The sequence below is a fragment of the Equus asinus genome, chromosome 28 (assembly GCF_041296235.1).
Source record: "Equus asinus isolate D_3611 breed Donkey chromosome 28, EquAss-T2T_v2, whole genome shotgun sequence".
NCBI classification, from domain to species: Eukaryota; Metazoa; Chordata; class Mammalia; order Perissodactyla; family Equidae; genus Equus; species Equus asinus.
Window position 1 is genome coordinate 635,001 of NC_091817.1, and position 17,865 is coordinate 652,865.

A 17,865-nucleotide genomic window follows, 5' to 3' on the forward strand; every position below is an offset into this window, starting at 1 on the left:
CGGGGCCCCGGGGCTCTGGGTGCCCTGGGTGTTCTGGGTGCGCTCCCGGCCCTCTGTCGGCTCCGAAGGCCCCGCGGACTCGTAGCCACGGGGTCCGGCGGCGCGCGGGTCGACCAGATGTCCGCGCCGAGCGCCGCGGGACCGCAGGGCGCTCGGCCTTCTCGGAGGCTCGAGGGCTCCGGCGACCCGGCGGACGAGCAGCGGCGAGGCCGCTGGGGCCGCCGCCCTGCCGGGTCGACTGGCGACCCGGCCCCCGGGTCTCGGGTCTCGGGGGGGTGGGCGGGTCGACCAGATGTCCGCACCGAGCGCCCCGCGGGGCCGCGGGGCCGCGGGGCGCTCGGCCTTCTCGGAGCCCCGAGGGCTCCCTGGAGGCCGCCGGGGCCGCCGCCCTGCCGGGTCGACCAGCTGTCCGGCCCGGACTTGGTCCCCGGACCGGGGCGCGCGGGTCGACCAGATGTCCGCGGCGCTCGGGGCCGGGTCCCGGGTCTCTGGGTGCTCTGGGTGCGCTCCCGGCCCTCTGTCGGCTCCGAAGGCCCCGCGGACTCGTAGCCACGGGGTCCGGCGGCGCGCGGGTCGACCAGATGTCCGCGCCGAGCGCCGCGGGGCCGCGGGGCGCTCGGCCTTCTCGGAGCACCGAGGGCTCCCTGGAGGCTGCGGACGAGCAGCCGCGAGGCCCCCGGGGCAGCCGCCCTGCCGGGTCGACCAGCTGTCCGGCTCGGACTTGGTCCCCGGACCGGGGCGCGCGGGTCGACCAGATGTCCGCGGCGCTCGGGGCCGGGTCCCGGGGCTCTGGGTGCTCTGGGTGCTCTGGGTGCGCTCCCGGCCCTCTGTCGGCTCCGAAGGCCCCGCGGACTCGTAGCCACGGGGTCCGGCGGCGCGCGGGTCGACCAGATGTCCGCGCCGAGCGCCGCGGGACCGCAGGGCGCTCGGCCTTCTCGGAGGCTCGAGGGCTCCGGCGACCCGGCGGACGAGCAGCGGCGAGGCCGCCGTGGCCGCCGCCCTGCCGGGTCGACCGGCGACCCGACCCCCGTGTCTCGGGGGGGGGGGGAGCGGGTCGACCAGATGTCCGCACCGAGCGCCGCGGGGCCGTGGGGCCGCGGGGCGCTCGGCCTTCTCGGAGCCCCGAGGGCTCCCTGGAGGCTGCGGACGAGCAGCCGCGAGGCCCCCGGGGCAGCCGCCCTGCCGGGTCGACCGGCGGCCCGGCCCGGACTCGGGCCCCGGGTCCCGTGGCGCGCGGGTCGACCAGATGTCCGCGCCGAGCGCCACATGGCTGCGGGTCGCTCCGGCTTCTCGCAGTCCCGAGGGTTCCGCGGGCACGTAGCTGCGAGACCCGGGCGGCTGCCCTCCGCCCGGCTCACGGGGCGCTCGTGTCCATCAGCTGGTCGTGCGGAAATCCCGTGGTTGGCCTCCCTCCCTCCCTCCCTCCCTCCCTCCCTCCCTCCCTCGTCCAGCCGCCACGTTTTCGGGGTTCGTGCGACTGGGATGAAATAGACCTTCCCAACGTCAATCGGAGATCATCCATCATACCTCTCGAGTCCCCAAAAGCCAAGAAACACGCCAACCAAAACGCTTTTATTATGCCAACGGTTCCCGTTTTCATTCCTATCGTTTAGGGAGGTTTGGTGGCAGCAGCGGCCGAAAGCAAAAGGAAACCCGAGGAAAGCGGCTCCATCCACCAGGGCTGTGTCTCATCGGTGCCGACGCAGGAGGGACGGGCTTCGTTCGTTCGTTCGCTGCGGCCCAAATTCCCGGGCCGCCCGAGGACCGCTCGCACCGGCCCGAGGGAGGGAGCCCCGGCAGGCAGGATGCCTCCGGGGAAATGGCCAAGTCGACCGCGCGACCCACAACCCGCCCGACTGGGGGCGAGAAGGAGCATGGAGGAGGACTCCGTCCCCTAGTCGGCAGACGGCCCCGGGACAGGGACGTTCGCCAAAACCTCCCCAAGGCCGCTTTCCGTGACCGAGTCGGCCTCCCTGCCTGTACTCGTCCCGGCCCGAGAAACGAGACGCGGGGTGGATCGGGACCAGGCCACGCACCAGGCCGGCCGGCGCGGCATCCTCCCTCCCCCGACCTGACCTGACCTGGACGAACGCCTCCCCATCGCCCGCCCCCGCGAGGCTGATCCGTCCGGCCTGTGAGGAGGCCGCTTGTCGGGCGCCACCTGCTGCCCGGCATCCTCTTATATAGTGTTCGAGGAGGTCGACCAGGTGGCCCGGCCTGGATTGGGGGGGGGGGGCGCGGGGTGCGGTGTCCCGGGCGGCGGGGGACGGGGGGGTAGGAGTGGAGAGGGAAAGGTGGGCGTGGAGAATGCCGGGGTCGGGGGTCGGCGCGGGGCGGGGCGGGAGTTGGGGATAGGGGAGGGGCGGGAGGCCGTCTGGACATGGAGGGTCGGAAGAGCGGTGGTGACAATGATTTTCATTATCATTTAGAAAGAAGAACGTGGACTTCTTTAGAGGAGTCCTTTGAATAGCTTCTCCATTTAGTTAACATACATCCAAATGGAGGTCGGGAAACTTGGGTCCTGTTAACATATGGATGGAAGTGGAAAGAACTATCGCGATGACCGTCCTTGTGTTTCTTTTATTTTTTCTTTCTTCCTGCTCCCCAAAGCCGCCCCCCCCACCCCCGCCCCGCCCCGCCCCGCCCCGCCCCGTCCCGTCCCGTCCCGTCCATAGTTGTAGGTTCCAGTGGTAGGTCTTTCGCGTTTCTGCTATGTGGGACGCCGCCTCGGCGTGGCTTGAAGGGCGATGCTGGGTCTGGGGCTGCGCCCAGGATCCGAACCGGTGAAAACCTGGGCCGTCGAAGCCGGGGGCCGGGGTGGGGGGCGCTACTTGACCGTTCGTCCACGGGCTCGGCCCCCGGCCCCTTGTTTTCTAGGGAGAGAGACAGAGAGACCCGATCCATTTTCCCTTGGCCTCTAAAGCGTGCGTGTGGTCGAAAGGCGACAGAGAGAGGGGTTCTGGTCCAGAAAGCCCCGACTGCGCCGCCGCGGGGATCGGTCGGTTCCGCCCGAACCGTCCGAGTCGGAAAGGAACGGACAGCTTTCCTCCTTTGGGCCCCTGACTTGGGACCGACAGGGGAAGAGGAACAGGCCTCTCTCCCTCACACCCTGGCCCCTTCCTCCAGGACGCCCTCCTTCTAGTCAGCCCGCCTCTGGCTTTTCCACACGCCGACGACCGCTCGTCGGCATGGACCCACCTTCCTTGGGGGACACCACCACACGACTCTCCCACTCGTCTGCCTGCCTTTCGTTGGCGTCGCTGCCAAAGGCGAGGGGTAGGGGTGGCGGTGGCAGGGACGGCAGGGGCCCAGCGGCTCTCTGGCGGGTGAGGAAGTCTTGCTGGTTCTCCTAGGTCGGTGATCTTTCTCGATCTCCACACACATTCTTCGTTTGGGGAGCCAAGAGACGCCCTCTGAGGAATCCCTATGGCCAGGGTCGATCACTTACTCGCTCACTGCCTCGGCCTCGGCCTCGGCCTCTGTCCATCTTGTCTCTCTCCCTCCCTCCCTCCCTCCCTCCCTCCCTCCCTCCCTCCCTCGTCGGTCTCTGTGTGTGGACGTCTAGGTGGAGGCGAGGCAGGGAGGCCACCCACCCACCCACCCACCCACCTACCTCGTGGTTTACCACACGCTCTACACGGAGGTAGAATTCCCATCCCACCGAATCCATCCTTTCCACGGGGCACAAGCCAGTGGCCTTCGGGAGTCTCTCTCCCCAAGGTGGCGCATCCGTCATGGCTATCTATTTCCAGAAGGTTTCCGTTTCCATCCCCTCCCCCCGAAAGAAAAAACGGCCCCACTCCCGGATCTGCCCCACCACGATCACCACCACCGCTGCCGCCGCCGCCGCCGCCGCCATCTGCTGTCGCCCTCTAGGGTTGGACCGTTCTAGCTCTCTCCTCTGTGTGGAATCGCAACGTAGGTCGCCTTGGATGTCTGGCACCTCTCACTTAGCAGAAGGTTTTGGAGGCTCAGGCTGGGCCACGCTTTGGCCCGGGTCAGTGTTCCGTTCCTCCGGATGGCTTCCTCGTTTTCCACGAGAAGGAGCCGTGAAGACGGAAAGGAAGGGCGGATGGATGGCTTTTCCCGTGCTACCGAGTCCCTCTCCCCTTTTCCCCAAAGCGTGAGGGGCGGTCGAGAGGATCGTCTCTGATGACAAAAGTCAGAGGCACCCCGGGTCAGACACCGTGCGAGGCGTTGGTGTGTTCTCGAGAGGAGAACACGTCCCCGTCAGCGTTTCCTGTCGTTCTCGTTCCGAAAGGATTCACGCGCCACCCCGTCTCCCTCAAGGTCTTAGGGCTGTCGTGCTCCGCAGCCGTCACGTGTCGTGGATCCTGGGCACCACCACGCCACCCCGCCCCCCCCCCCCCGCCATAGCTGTCGATCGCTATGTGGCACGCCTACGTTTGCCCAAAAGAGCAGTCCGATGGACAGCGTGGTGCTTTTCCCAGCAGGCAGGCAGGTGAGAGTCACCCCTCTAGAAGGTTTCCAAGCCCCGTTCCATTCTCAGAGGCAGCTCCTTTGGCCATCAAGGAGGCAGGCGATGGGGGTGGGGGTGGGGATGGGGATGGGGCAGGGGCCTCTGTCCCTCTGTCGCGGTAGAAATGATTGGGAAAGGAGGGACAATGGGCGTAGGTCGACCATCCTGGGCGGTGGTGCTTTGGGAGCTTTTTCTAGAAGAAGGAGCGAACGGCGTTCCCTGGGAAGGGAGGAAACCAGAGGAGGTCCCCCTCAGACCGACCTGGCACGAGAAGGACACACACTCTCTCTCTCTCTCTCTCTCTCTCTCTCTCTCCCTTTTCTTCCTGACTTGAAATCAGGAGACAAAACTCCCCTGCCAAAGGGGCCCTCCCAAAACGGGGAGTGAGGAAGACCTCCTTCTCTTCACGGCTGAAGTTCTCCCTGCCTTTCCTGGACGGGAAGGATAGCACCTACGCCCGCTGCCGTCGGTGACTTTTAGTCCCCCTGGAGAGGAAGAAATTCTTTCCCGTGGCCGAACCCTGGCGGTTCGTTCGTGCTGCAGAGGACGTGACCCTCTCTGACACACCCAGGAACCTCCTCGCTCCGGGTCGAGGAGAGGGAGTTCTGTTCTGTGGTTTAGAATGGTGCTTAAAAAGGGATGTCGCTTACAAAGGGTCCTCGTCCCCCTTCCTAAACCTAAACGGACGGCTCGGCTCGGAGGCGTGAGATACGTTTCGCATCCTCCTCGTCGTCTTCACTCAAAGTTTTATTGGAGTTTGGAAGATTTTATTTTTTGTCTTTCCTTTTTCTCCCCAAAGCCCCCCGGTACGTAGTTGTGTGTTCTTCGCGGTGGGTCCTTCTAGCGGTGGTATGTGGGACGCCGCCTCAGCGTGGTTTGATGAGCAGTGCCGTGTCCGCGCCCGGGATCCGAACGAACCGATGAAACACTGGGCTGCCTGCAGCGGAGCGCGCGAACTTAACCACTCGGCCACGGGGCCAGCCCCTTACTGGATTTTCAAAACAACTCCGGGGGCCGGCCCGGTGGCGCGGCGGTGAAGTTCGCACGTTCTGCTCCGCCGGCCCCGGGTTCGCCGGTCCGGATCCCGGGCGCAGGACCCGGCACCGCTTGGCGAGCCACGCTGTGGCAGGCGTCCCACCTGGAAAGTAGAGGGGGATGGGCACGGATGTCAGCTCAGGGCCAGTCTTCCTCGGCCGACAGAGGAGGATTGGTGGCAGATGTTCGCTCAGGGCTCATCTTCCTCAAAAATAAAATAATAAATCGATTCGATAAAATGTCAAATAACACAACCGCGGGATCACGCTTAGAGTCACCCTTGGCCCGATGATGCCACTCCCCACCCCCCCCACCCCCCTGCCCCCCACCATTTGGAGGTGCCGTCAGTGGGATTCGTTCCTGTTTGTCCATCTTTCTTCCTCTTTTTTTTTTTTTTTTTTAAAGACTGGCACCCGAGCTCATTGCCAATCTTTTCTTTTCTTTTTATTCCTCCTCCTTCTTCTTCTTCTCCCCAGAGCACCCCAGTACCTAGTTCTATATTCTCTTTGAGGGTCCCTCTGGTTCTGCCGTGTGGGACGCCACCTCAGCGTGGTTTGATGAGCGGTGCCGTGTCCGAGCCCAGGATCCGAACCTTCCAAGCCCCGGGCCGCTGAAGCGGAGCGTGCAAACTCAACCGCTCGGCCACGGGGTCAGCCCCTCCCTTCCTTCCTTCCTTCCTTCCTTCCTTCCTTCCTTCCTTCCTTCCTTCCTAAGGAGGAGGAGGCAGGCACTGTGTGAAGTCGCCAGTGAGTCTGTGGAAAGAGACGGAGGATTTCCCATGGGAAGCCGGGGCGGGGGACACGGACCGATGTCGTGCGAACTTGAAGGTGAAAGATCAAAAAACCCACACACGCCTAGAGCGGCGGGTTGCCCGTTAGGAGTTTGCTTGCCGGGCCCATAACGCAGGGCTCATCGATGAGCCAAACCGTCCGTGATCCTCAAGCAGTCTAGTAGGGTTAGAGAAAGGAGGGGGGCACTCTTTCTGCCCCAGATGAGGCGAGTTTCTCAGACAGCCACCCTGCCCCAACATCTCCCCTCCCTGCCTCCCGGCCCTTGGTGGACTGCGGCCTAAGGGTGGGGGAATTGAAGAAAGCCGTTCAATGGAAAAAAGCCCGAGGCCATGGGAGAGAGCTTCCTGCACTTGAATGAAGCCCTGACGCCAGGCCCATCGGAATGAATGGGCCTGACCTCCCCTCCCCCCTCCCCCCTCCCCCCTCCCAGGCTGGCGACTCGGCAGTGGAAGGCTAGGGGTTTCTTCCGAAATGGTGAACCGGCCCCCTTGTCCACAGGAAAACCACACACGGGTACAGCCTAGGCCGGATCTCAGGCCAAGTCGTCAGGGTGGCAAGATGATGGCGGATGAGAGGAAACTTGTTCTGGGACCGCACCGCCCCCCCCCCATCGCCTCTCTGGCTGAGAAGAGGGCTGGGGAGCGGTGAGGGTCAGGGGGAGAGTGGGGGCGGGGCCGGGACAGGGACCACCGGGCAGTAGGACGGGAGTAGCCCTGAGGCCTGCCTGCCTGCTTCCTTCCCTGCCGGCGCAGGGCTGAGAGAGGCACGGGGCACGCTGGCTCCTGCCCCTTCACTCATTCGGGAAGCCTCCTGTTGTTGCTCCTGAGGTGCCGGCTGCGGTGACAGACAGAGCAAAACTCCTCTCTCTGTCTATTTCTTCAAAGGCCCGAGTCTGAGCTACGACAGATTCCCCTGTGGCTCAACCCGCAACCTCCCATCCTGCCAGACCAGACCCCTTGTCTAAAAACCTCCACTGGAGGAGCTCTTCCACCTGACTCGGAAAGGAAACACCAGCCCCGCCTCAGCCTCACACCCACCACCACCACCACCACCCGCCCCCCCCCCCCGCCCCACTCTCCTCCGGACCCAGATACCTAACAGAGGGAACAAAAATCCAAAAATCCTGCTGCTCTCCTTCTACCACCTCCACTTCAGAAGAGTCAGTCTCCCCCGAACACCTCAGACTCTGTGACTTCCCGCGGCCTCCCTTTCCCCGTCCCCATTCTCTCCCCGGACGGGCCCCATCTTACACTTGAACGACAGCTCCACCGCTCGGGGCAGCTGGACACGATGTCCCAAAGTGGCCCGGATGGTAGCCTGGTCGATTCCAAAGGACCCACGCACGCAGTCGGCCATAAACGTGGTGTGGAGATCGTGGACGTTTGCGGGCCTCTGATGAAATCGCTGCTCCGGGGACCCCGGCGTCTAGGACCCGTCTTCTCCGTGTTCTTCACACCGTTGCTCCTGGGCCGGTTATTCTCTTCCCTCTCACTGACCTTAACGTTTTGTCTCTGCCATTGAATTTTGACTGTGCGAATGTGACTTGCCGCTGTAGGGCTGCGTGGATCTCTCAGGCATCCTGCTGTGCCGTGCGGGGGGGGGGGAATCCTTGGTGGGTGGGTCGATAGACGTCCCTTTGGTTGTGCCCTGGAGGGGAGAGACAGAGGGGACCGACTCAATCCACCACGAACGCTGATGTCGCTCCGATAAACCTGTAGCGGTGATTCTAGTTTATGGCCCGTGTCCTGAAAATAACTTCCCGAAGGGCCAGCCCGGCGGCACAGCGGTTAAGTTCGCACGTTCCGTTTTGTCAGCCAGGGGTTCGCAGGTTCGGATCCAGGGTGCGGACGTGGCGCCGCTTGGCGAGCCACGCTGTGGTCAGCGTCCCGCCTATCAAGGGGAGGGGGATGGGCACGGATGTTAGCTCGGGACCACTCTCCCGGGGCAAAAAGAGGAGAATTGGCAGCAGGTGTCAGCTCGGGGCTCGTCTTCCTCGAAAAATAAATTAATTAAATTAATAAAAACAACTTCCCAAACCTCTCTGATAACTTGAAGCTTTGAAGTTTTGCGAGGTGAAATCAGGTGATAAAAAAGTCCACGGACGGGGGCGGCCCCGTGGCCGAGTGGTTAAGTTCACAAGCTCCCCTTCGGCGGCCCAGGGTTTTGCCGGTTCAGATCCCGGGCACGGCACGGACACGGCACCGCTCGTCGGGCCGTGTGGAGGCGGCGTCCCACATGCCACAACTGGAAGGGCCCTCAACTAAGATAGACAACTATGTCATGGGGGGGATTGGGGGAGAAAAATCGGGAGGGGGGGAAAAGAAAACAAAAACGGAAGATTGGCAACAGGCGTTAGCTCTGTGAGGGCCGATCTTCCTCACCCAAAAACTAAAGTGAGATGAAATCAAATAAAGCGAAGGAAAAGATAAACCTATGAAATCCCATGTTTCTAAAAGTGGCCAAGTGTTTAGAAATTGGCCAAGCGACGGAATGCTCATGGGAAGGACAGTTCCTAATTGCTGGCTTCTTAGTTTTCACCAAAATTAAGGTTCGTGAGGGTTAAAAAATCTACTTAACAAATGCGATGAAAGCCACTAGGCCGGCCCGGTGGCGCGCTGGTTAAGTGTGCCTGTTCCGCTTCGCCGGCCCGGGGTTCGCCAGTTCGGATCCCGGGGGTGGACGTGGCACCGCTGGGCGAGCCACGTGGTGGTAGGCGTCCCACATATGAAATAGAGGAAGATGGGCACGGAGGTGAGCTCAGGGCCAGCCTTCCTCGGCAAAAAGAGGAGGATTGGCAGCAGTTAGCTCAGGGCTCATCGTCCTCAAAACAAAACAAAACAAAACAAAAAGCCACTAAAAGTGAATATGGGAAACATCTTTGTGTTCAAGGAAAGTGAGATGGCTGCCTTCAGGCAAGAGGGCCTAAAAAGTAAAGATCGTTTTGTCTGTGAAAAGGTGATCAAAGTTTCACGGGGAAAATAATCTGAGAAAAAGGCCTGTTCGTGGTCAAGTGGCCTAAAATTGGAACGAGTGGACAGATAGAAATGGCAAGCGATAGGATCTATGGGAGTCTATGAGGAAGCCATTGGGTGTCGGCCTAATTCGGCCTGACAGTGTTTTTCGAAAAGGGCCTGACGTGGCCGTCGAGCACGCATCGCATCGTAGATCCGCTTTACACATTTCCTACGGCAAGAACCAATGCCCTTAAGGGAAAGGAGCAGCTTCCCCGTGCTCGGGCCTTTCCTTAAGGAGAGGCATCTTTCCTTAGGCTAGGAGCGGATGGTTGCGCTCACCTTTGACCATCCGGCTCCCCTGTGACCACCCAGGCCCAGACAACCGACCTGCCACCCAGCAGTGTCTGTCGATCGCTGTGCCGACAGAGCAGTCTCGCGACTATCATCCAAGGGACCTTTCGATCCTATGTGAAACGTCCTCTCTGGGGGTCTAGAAGCACTCTGTACACCCCACTTCCCGGGCACCCTCTCTTCCTTCGGGAAGAAAGGCCCCGGGCCACAGTCCTCACATTTTAGCTCAGAATAAACGCACCCCGATTTTCACGGATAGATTGGTTCCGGATTATTTCCGTCGACAGAATGGAATCAAGTCAATGAGTTTCAAGATCGGAGGGAAGCTGATGCAAAATCAGAATTTGTTTTTCTCACTCCCGAAAGGATACTTTTCTCTAACTTCTAGTCTCCTCCTGATAAAGACATTGGAAAAGGTTTCTCTTGACCTCTGAGGGAATCGACACCAAAGACAGAGATCCTCCATTTTGTCAGAATGATTTCCTAGGCCTCCAATGGAGGAGGCCTCCCTCGGACGGGAGCTCAGCTTTTGTTTTGCAACAGTTTTCCTCTCTCTGCTTGCCTTTAACATCTCCTTTCCCGTTCTTCTTTTTTGGAAGGGAAATACGTGCACCGCTGGGGAAAAAAAAAAAAAAAAGAATTTTCTAAATGACCAAAGAAGATCTACGACTGTTGTTATTTTGGTTTCACGGAGCAGTTCCACGTCCACATTTACTCCATTTTAAACACCCACACACACTCACAGCACGGCGCTGTGAGGATGTCCCGGGGAACTCGATTTGTGGAGGGAATGGCTGTGAGGTCTCTGCCCCCCAACCCCCACCATTTGGGTGCTTCTGCTTGTTGATGAGGACGGGAAGCCCTGCTGAAATCCATATTCTTATCACCACACGTGCATCTGCACCCATGCTCCCCCCCGTGTGTCGTCTTTGGGCTTTGCTGTGGCCCCGTGCGGAGGGAGACCTGTTTTGTGTTGTAAACTTTTCCGCGGCCAAGCGGCTCGGTCCTTTCCTCTACGACTTGTGGGCTCTGTCTGTCCGTCTGCCTTAGAGAGACCCTCTGGGCCGGAAGTGACAGGCTGCACACAATTCCTGACAGACTGCGGACAATTCCTCCGTCGTCACGGTCCTTCTCTGATGACGTGCATGGTTTCGGTTTGACAGCGACCCCCACCCCCCACCCCGCCGTGATTTTCTAAGTCCTCCCGGGAGCCCGGGAAGTGCTCGGGCCGCTCCGGGAAGCGGGGGCCGGCAGCCCCGGCCTGCCCCGTGGCATCTCCGGGGACTTTTCCACCTCTGTCCGCGTCAGCCAGCCGGCAGCCCCGCGCCCGGCCCGGCCCAGAAGTCACGTGGGGAGTCTGTCCCCTTCCTGGCAAGCCCACCCACCCCACCCCCCTCCCCGCCGATTTTCCAACACCTCCTTCTGCGCCCAGGGTTGCCCTGTGCTGCCTGGGAGCTCCGAGGTGGACACCCTGGGGCCTCACGTGGTGACCTCCCGGCCGCCCCAAGCGGGCCCAGAGAGAAAGAGAGAGAGAGAGAGACAGAGAGAGACAGAGACAGAGACAGAGACAGAGAGAGACAGAGACAGAGACAGAGACAGAGACAGAGAGAGACCTGACCCGGCGGTGGGCTCAGGCTGTGCACTCTCGCTGGCTGGTGACCCGGTTCCCTCCCGCTGACCCCTCCGCGCCGGTCGTTGGGCGCCATCTGGCGGCCGCTTTTACAGAGTGGCCCTCCTCCGGAGCCCCGGCGACATGAGCAAGGGATGGGACTCGCAGGACGTCTGTGTGGTTTCCAGTGTGGGGCTGTGTGGAACAGAGCTGCTAAGAACATTCATGCCCCGGATTCTGTGTGAATGAACAGGAACGTGGCCGCAGCCCCCACCCCGCCCCCCGCCCCAGCCCCCGGGAGTGGTGGGAGTGGTGCCCTCCAGACCACCCTCGGGTTGGATGCCTCCCTCCCTGGAAGGACTCACGGGACTCCACAAAAGCTGACTTCCTGGAGGTCCAGCGGAGACCCCCAAGGCCCAAGGCCCCCCCCCCCCCACCCACCCACCACAGATCACTGTGGAAGCCTTAACGACCCAAGGCTCCAGCTACATACAGACGCTCTTAGGAGGCAAGATACACCAAAGGCTTATGTAGGTTGCCACTTTCGGTGGTTGTTTCCGCGGCGTGTCAGTTTTGGAACCCGCCACGCCCTTTTTCACAGAGGCCATACCGTTTCCCTTCACCACCAGTGAGGCGTGAGTGACTGACTTGGCTTCTCCGCGACCTGACTAGCAGTTTGATCCTGTTCCGGTATTTGGAAGAAGGCAGTCTCACCCATGTGTCCCCACAATGTCTCCCTCTAATTTTCTCACTTGCTTTTCCAGGGAACAGCTCACATCTTTTCATGCGCTTATCCGTCATCCATGCGTACCTCCTCCACCCCAGGTGAAAGTGCCTGCTCTGTCTATTGGTCTTCCATTCGTTTTGTATTTTTCAGTGTTGATTTCCCCCGGGTCTCCACTCCATTGTGGGTTTTGTTTTTTGTTTTTTGTTTTTTGTTTTTTTTTTTTGCTTAAAGATTGTCACCTGAGCTAGGCACTGTTGCGCTGCTTCCTCAGTTTCAGAGGGTACCTTTTTCAGGGTTGCTTTTTGACCGGGTCTCCTCGCCATTGTATTTTTTTATTTTTTTTTTTTTTGCTTAAAGATTGCCACCTGAGCTAGCCTCTGTTGCCCATCTTCTTCGGTTTCAGAGGGTAGATTTCTCAGTGTTGCTTTTTCGCCAGCTCTCCACGCCCTGGCGTCTTTTTTTTTTCTGCTTGAAGGCTGCAACCTGAGCTAGCTTCTTTTGCCCATGTTCCTCAGTTTCAGAGGGTGGATTTCTCCGTGTTGCTTTTTCCCCAGGTCTCCACACCCTTGTGTGTTTCTTTGGCTTAACGATTGCCACCTGAGGTAGCCACTGTTGCCCATCTTCGTCCGTTTCAGAGGGTGGATTTCTCAGTGTTGCCTTTTCGCCAGCTCCCCACGCCCTTGTGTGTTTCTTTTGCTTAAAGATTGTCACCTGAGCTAGGCACTGTTGCCCTGCTTCCTCAGTTTCAGAGGGTACCTTTTTCAGGGTTGCTTTTTCACCGGGTCTCCTCGCCATTGTATTTTTTTATCTTATTTTTTTTGCTTAAAGATTGCCACCTGAGCTAGCCTCTGTTGCGCTTCTTTCTCAGTTCTAGAGGGTAGATTTCTCCGTGTTGCTTTTTCCCCAGGTCTCCACGCACTTCCTTTTATTTTTCCTTAAAGATTGCCACCTGAGCTAGCCTCTGTTGCCCATCTTCGTCGGTTTCAGAGGGTAGATTTCTCACTGTTGCTTTTTTGCCAGGTCTGCACGCCCATGTGTTTTTTTTCTGCTTAAAGGTTGCAACCTGAGCTAGCTTCTTTTGCCCATGTTCGTCAGTTTCAGAGGGTGGATTTCTCCGTGTTGCTTTTTCCCCAGGTCTCCACACCCTTGTGTGTTTCTTTGGCTTAACGATTGCCACCTGAGCTAGCCTCTGTTGCCCATCTTCCTCAGTTTCAGAGGGTGGATTTCTGAATGTTGCTTTTTCCCCAGGTCTCCACGCCCTTGTGTGTTTCTTTTGCTTAACGATTGCCACCTGAAGCCAGCCTCTCTTGCCCATCTTCCTCAGTTTCAGAGGGTAGATATTTCAGGGTTGCTTTTTCCCCAGGTCTCCACGCCTTTGGGTTTTGTTTTTGCTTAACGATTGCCACCTGAGCTAGCCTCTGTTGCCCATCTTCGTCCGTTTCAGAGGGTGGATTTCTCAGTGTTGCCTTTTCCCCAGGTCTCCACGCCCTTGTGTGTTTCTTTTGCTTAAAGATTGCCACCTGAGCTAGCCTCTCTTGCCCATGTTCCTCAGTTTCAGAGGGTAGATATTTCAGGGTTGCTTTGTCCCCAGGGCTCCACGCCTTTGTGCTTTGTTTTTGCTTAAGGATTGCCACCTGAGGTAGCCTCTCTTGCCCATCTTCCTCAGTTTCAGAGGGTGGATTTCTCCGTGTTGCTTTTTCCCCAGGTCTCCACGCCCTTGTGTGTTTCTTTTGCTTAAAGATTGCCACCTGAGCTAGGCACTGTTGCCCTGCTTCCTCAGTTTCAGAGGGTACCTTTTTCAGGGTTGCTTTTTCACCGGGTCTCCTCGCCATTGTATTTTTTTATTTTATTTTTTTTGCTTAAAGATTGCCACCTGAGCTAGCCTCTGTTGCGCTTCTTTCTCAGTTCTAGAGGGTAGATTTCTCCGTGTTGCTTTTTCCCCAGGTCTCCACGCACTTCCTTTTATTTTTCCTTAAAAATTGCCACCTGAGCTAGCCTCTGTTGTCCATCTTCGTCCGTATCAGAGGGTGGATTTCTCCGTGTTGCTTTTTCCCCAGGTCTCCACACCCTTGTGTTTTTTTTCTGCTTAAAGGTTGCAACCTGAGCTAGCTTCTTTTGCCCATGTCCCTCAGTTTCAGAGGGTGGATTTCTCCGTGTTGCTTTTTCCCCAGGCCTCCACGCCCTTGTGTGTTTCTTTTGCTTAAAGATTGCCACCTGAAGCCAGCCTCTCTTGCCCATCTTCCTCAGTTTCAGAGGGTAGATATTTCAGGGTTGCTTTTTCCCCAGGTCTCCACGCCTTTGTGTTTTGTTTTTGCTTAACGATTGCCACCTGAGCTAGCCTCTCTTGCCCATGTTCCTCAGTTTCAGAGGGTAGATATTTCAGGGTTGCTTTGTCCCCAGGGCTCCACGCCTTTGTGCTTTGTTTTTGCTTAAGGATTGCCACCTGAGGTAGCCTCTCTTGCCCATCTTCCTCAGTTTCAGAGGGTGGATTTCTCCGTGTTGCTTTTTCCCCAGGTCTCCACGCCCTTGTGTGTTTCTTTTGCTTAAAGATTGCCACCTGAGCTAGCCTCTGTTGCCCATCTTCGTCCGTTTCAGAGGGTGGATTTCTCAGTGTTGCCTTTTCGCCAGCTCCCCACGCCCTTGTGTGTTTCTTTTGCTTAAAGATTGTCACCTGAGCTAGGCACTGTTGCCCTGCTTCCTCAGTTTCAGAGGGTACCTTTTTCAGGGTTGCTTTTTGACCGGGTCTCCTCGCCATTGTATTTTTTTATCTTATTTTTTTTGCTTAAAGATTGCCACCTGAGCTAGCCTCTGTTGCGCTTCTTTCTCAGTTCTAGAGGGTAGATTTCTCCGTGTTGCTTTTTCCCCAGGTCTCCACGCACTTCCTTTTATTTTTCCTTAAAAATTGCCACCTGAGCTAGCCTCTGTTGTCCATCTTCGTCGGTTTCAGAGGGTAGATTTCTCACTGTGGCTTTTTTGCCAGGTCTGCACGCCCTTGTGTTTTTTTTCTGCTTAAAGGTTGCAACCTGAGCTAGCTTCTTTTGCCCATGTCCCTCAGTTTCAGAGGGTGGATTTCTCCGTGTTGCTTTTTCCCCAGGCCTCCACGCCCTTGTGTGTTTCTTTTGCTTAACGATTGCCACCTGAGCTAGCCTCTGTTGCCCATCTTCGTCCGTTTCAGAGGGTGGATTTCTCAGTGTTGCCTTTTCCCCAGCTCCCCACGCCCTTGTGTGTTTCTTTTGCTTAAAGATTGCCACCTGAAGCCAGCCTCTCTTGCCCATCTTCCTCAGTTTCAGAGGGTAGATATTTCAGGGTTGCTTTTTCCCCAGGTCTCCACGCCTTTGGGTTTTGTTTTTGCTTAACGATTGCCACCTGAGCTAGCCTCTCTTGCCCATCTTCCTGAGTTTCAGAGGGTCGATATCTCCGTGTTGCTGTTTCCCCAGGTCTCCACGCCCTTGTGTGTTTCTTTTGCTTAACGTTTGCCACCTGAAGCCAGCCTCTCTTGCCCATCTTCCTCAGTTTCAGAGGGTAGATATTTCAGGGTTGCTTTTTCCCCAGGTCTCCACGCCTTTGTGTTTTGTTTTTGCTTAACGATTGCCACCTGAGCTAGCCTCTCTTGCCCATGTTCCTCAGTTTCAGAGGGTAGATATTTCAGGGTTGCTTTGTCCCCAGGGCTCCACGCCTTTGTGCTTTGTTTTTGCTTAAGGATTGCCACCTGAGGTAGCCTCTCTTGCCCATCTTCCTCAGTTTCAGAGGGTGGATTTCTCCGTGTTGCTTTTTCCCCAGGTCTCCACGCCCTTGTGTGTTTCTTTTGCTTAAAGATTGCCACCTGAGCTAGCCTCTGTTGCCCATCTTCGTCCGTTTCAGAGGGTGGATTTCTCAGTGTTGCCTTTTCGCCAGCTCCCCACGCCCTTGTGTGTTTCTTTTGCTTAAAGATTGTCACCTGAGCTAGGCACTGTTGCCCTGCTTCCTCAGTTTCAGAGGGTACCTTTTTCAGGGTTGCTTTTTGACCGGGTCTCCTCGCCATTGTATTTTTTTATCTTATTTTTTTTGCTTAAAGATTGCCACCTGAGCTAGCCTCTGTTGCGCTTCTTTCTCAGTTCTAGAGGGTAGATTTCTCCGTGTTGCTTTTTCCCCAGGTCTCCACGCACTTCCTTTTATTTTTCCTTAAAAATTGCCACCTGAGCTAGCCTCTGTTGTCCATCTTCGTCGGTTTCAGAGGGTAGATTTCTCACTGTGGCTTTTTTGCCAGGTCTGCACGCCCTTGTGTTTTTTTTCTGCTTAAAGGTTGCAACCTGAGCTAGCTTCTTTTGCCCATGTCCCTCAGTTTCAGAGGGTGGATTTCTCCGTGTTGCTTTTTCCCCAGGCCTCCACGCCCTTGTGTGTTTCTTTTGCTTAAAGATTGCCACCTGAAGCCAGCCTCTCTTGCCCATCTTCCTCAGTTTCAGAGGGTAGATATTTCAGGGTTGCTTTTTCCCCAGGTCTCCACGCCTTTGTGTTTTGTTTTTGCTTAACGATTGCCACCTGAGCTAGCCTCTCTTGCCCATGTTCCTCAGTTTCAGAGGGTAGATATTTCAGGGTTGCTTTGTCCCCAGGGCTCCACGCCTTTGTGCTTTGTTTTTGCTTAAGGATTGCCACCTGAGGTAGCCTCTCTTGCCCATCTTCCTCAGTTTCAGAGGGTGGATTTCTCCGTGTTGCTTTTTCCCCAGGTCTCCACGCCCTTGTGTGTTTCTTTTGCTTAAAGATTGCCACCTGAGCTAGCCTCTGTTGCCCATCTTCGTCCGTTTCAGAGGGTGGATTTCTCAGTGTTGCCTTTTCGCCAGCTCCCCACGCCCTTGTGTGTTTCTTTTGCTTAAAGATTGTCACCTGAGCTAGGCACTGTTGCCCTGCTTCCTCAGTTTCAGAGGGTACCTTTTTCAGGGTTGCTTTTTCACCGGGTCTCCTCGCCATTGTATTTTTTTATCTTATTTTTTTTGCTTAAAGATTGCCACCTGAGCTAGCCTCTGTTGCGCTTCTTTCTCAGTTCTAGAGGGTAGATTTCTCCGTGTTGCTTTTTCCCCAGGTCTCCACGCACTTCCTTTTATTTTTCCTTAAAAATTGCCACCTGAGCTAGCCTCTGTTGTCCATCTTCGTCGGTTTCAGAGGGTAGATTTCTCACTGTGGCTTTTTTGCCAGGTCTGCACGCCCTTGTGTTTTTTTTCTGCTTAAAGGTTGCAACCTGAGCTAGCTTCTTTTGCCCATGTCCCTCAGTTTCAGAGGGTGGATTTCTCCGTGTTGCTTTTTCCCCAGGCCTCCACGCCCTTGTGTGTTTCTTTTGCTTAACGATTGCCACCTGAGCTAGCCTCTGTTGCCCATCTTCGTCCGTTTCAGAGGGTGGATTTCTCAGTGTTGCCTTTTCCCCAGCTCCCCACGCCCTTGTGTGTTTCTTTTGCTTAAAGATTGCCACCTGAAGCCAGCCTCTCTTGCCCATCTTCCTCAGTTTCAGAGGGTAGATATTTCAGGGTTGCTTTTTCCCCAGGTCTCCACGCCTTTGGGTTTTGTTTTTGCTTAACGATTGCCACCTGAGCTAGCCTCTCTTGCCCATCTTCCTGAGTTTCAGAGAGTCGATATCTCCGTGTTGCTGTTTCCCCAGGTCTCCACGCCCTTGTGTGTTTCTTTTGCTTAACGTTTGCCACCTGAAGCCAGCCTCTCTTGCCCATCTTCCTCAGTTTTAGAGGGTAGATATTTCAGGGTTGCTTTTTCCCCAGGTCTCCACGCCTTTGTGTTTTGTTTTTGCTTAACGATTGCCACCTGAGCTAGCCTCTCTTGCCCATGTTCCTCAGTTTCAGAGGGTAGATATTTCAGGGTTGCTTTGTCCCCAGGGCTCCACGCCTTTGTGCTTTGTTTTTGCTTAAGGATTGCCACCTGAGGTAGCCTCTCTTGCC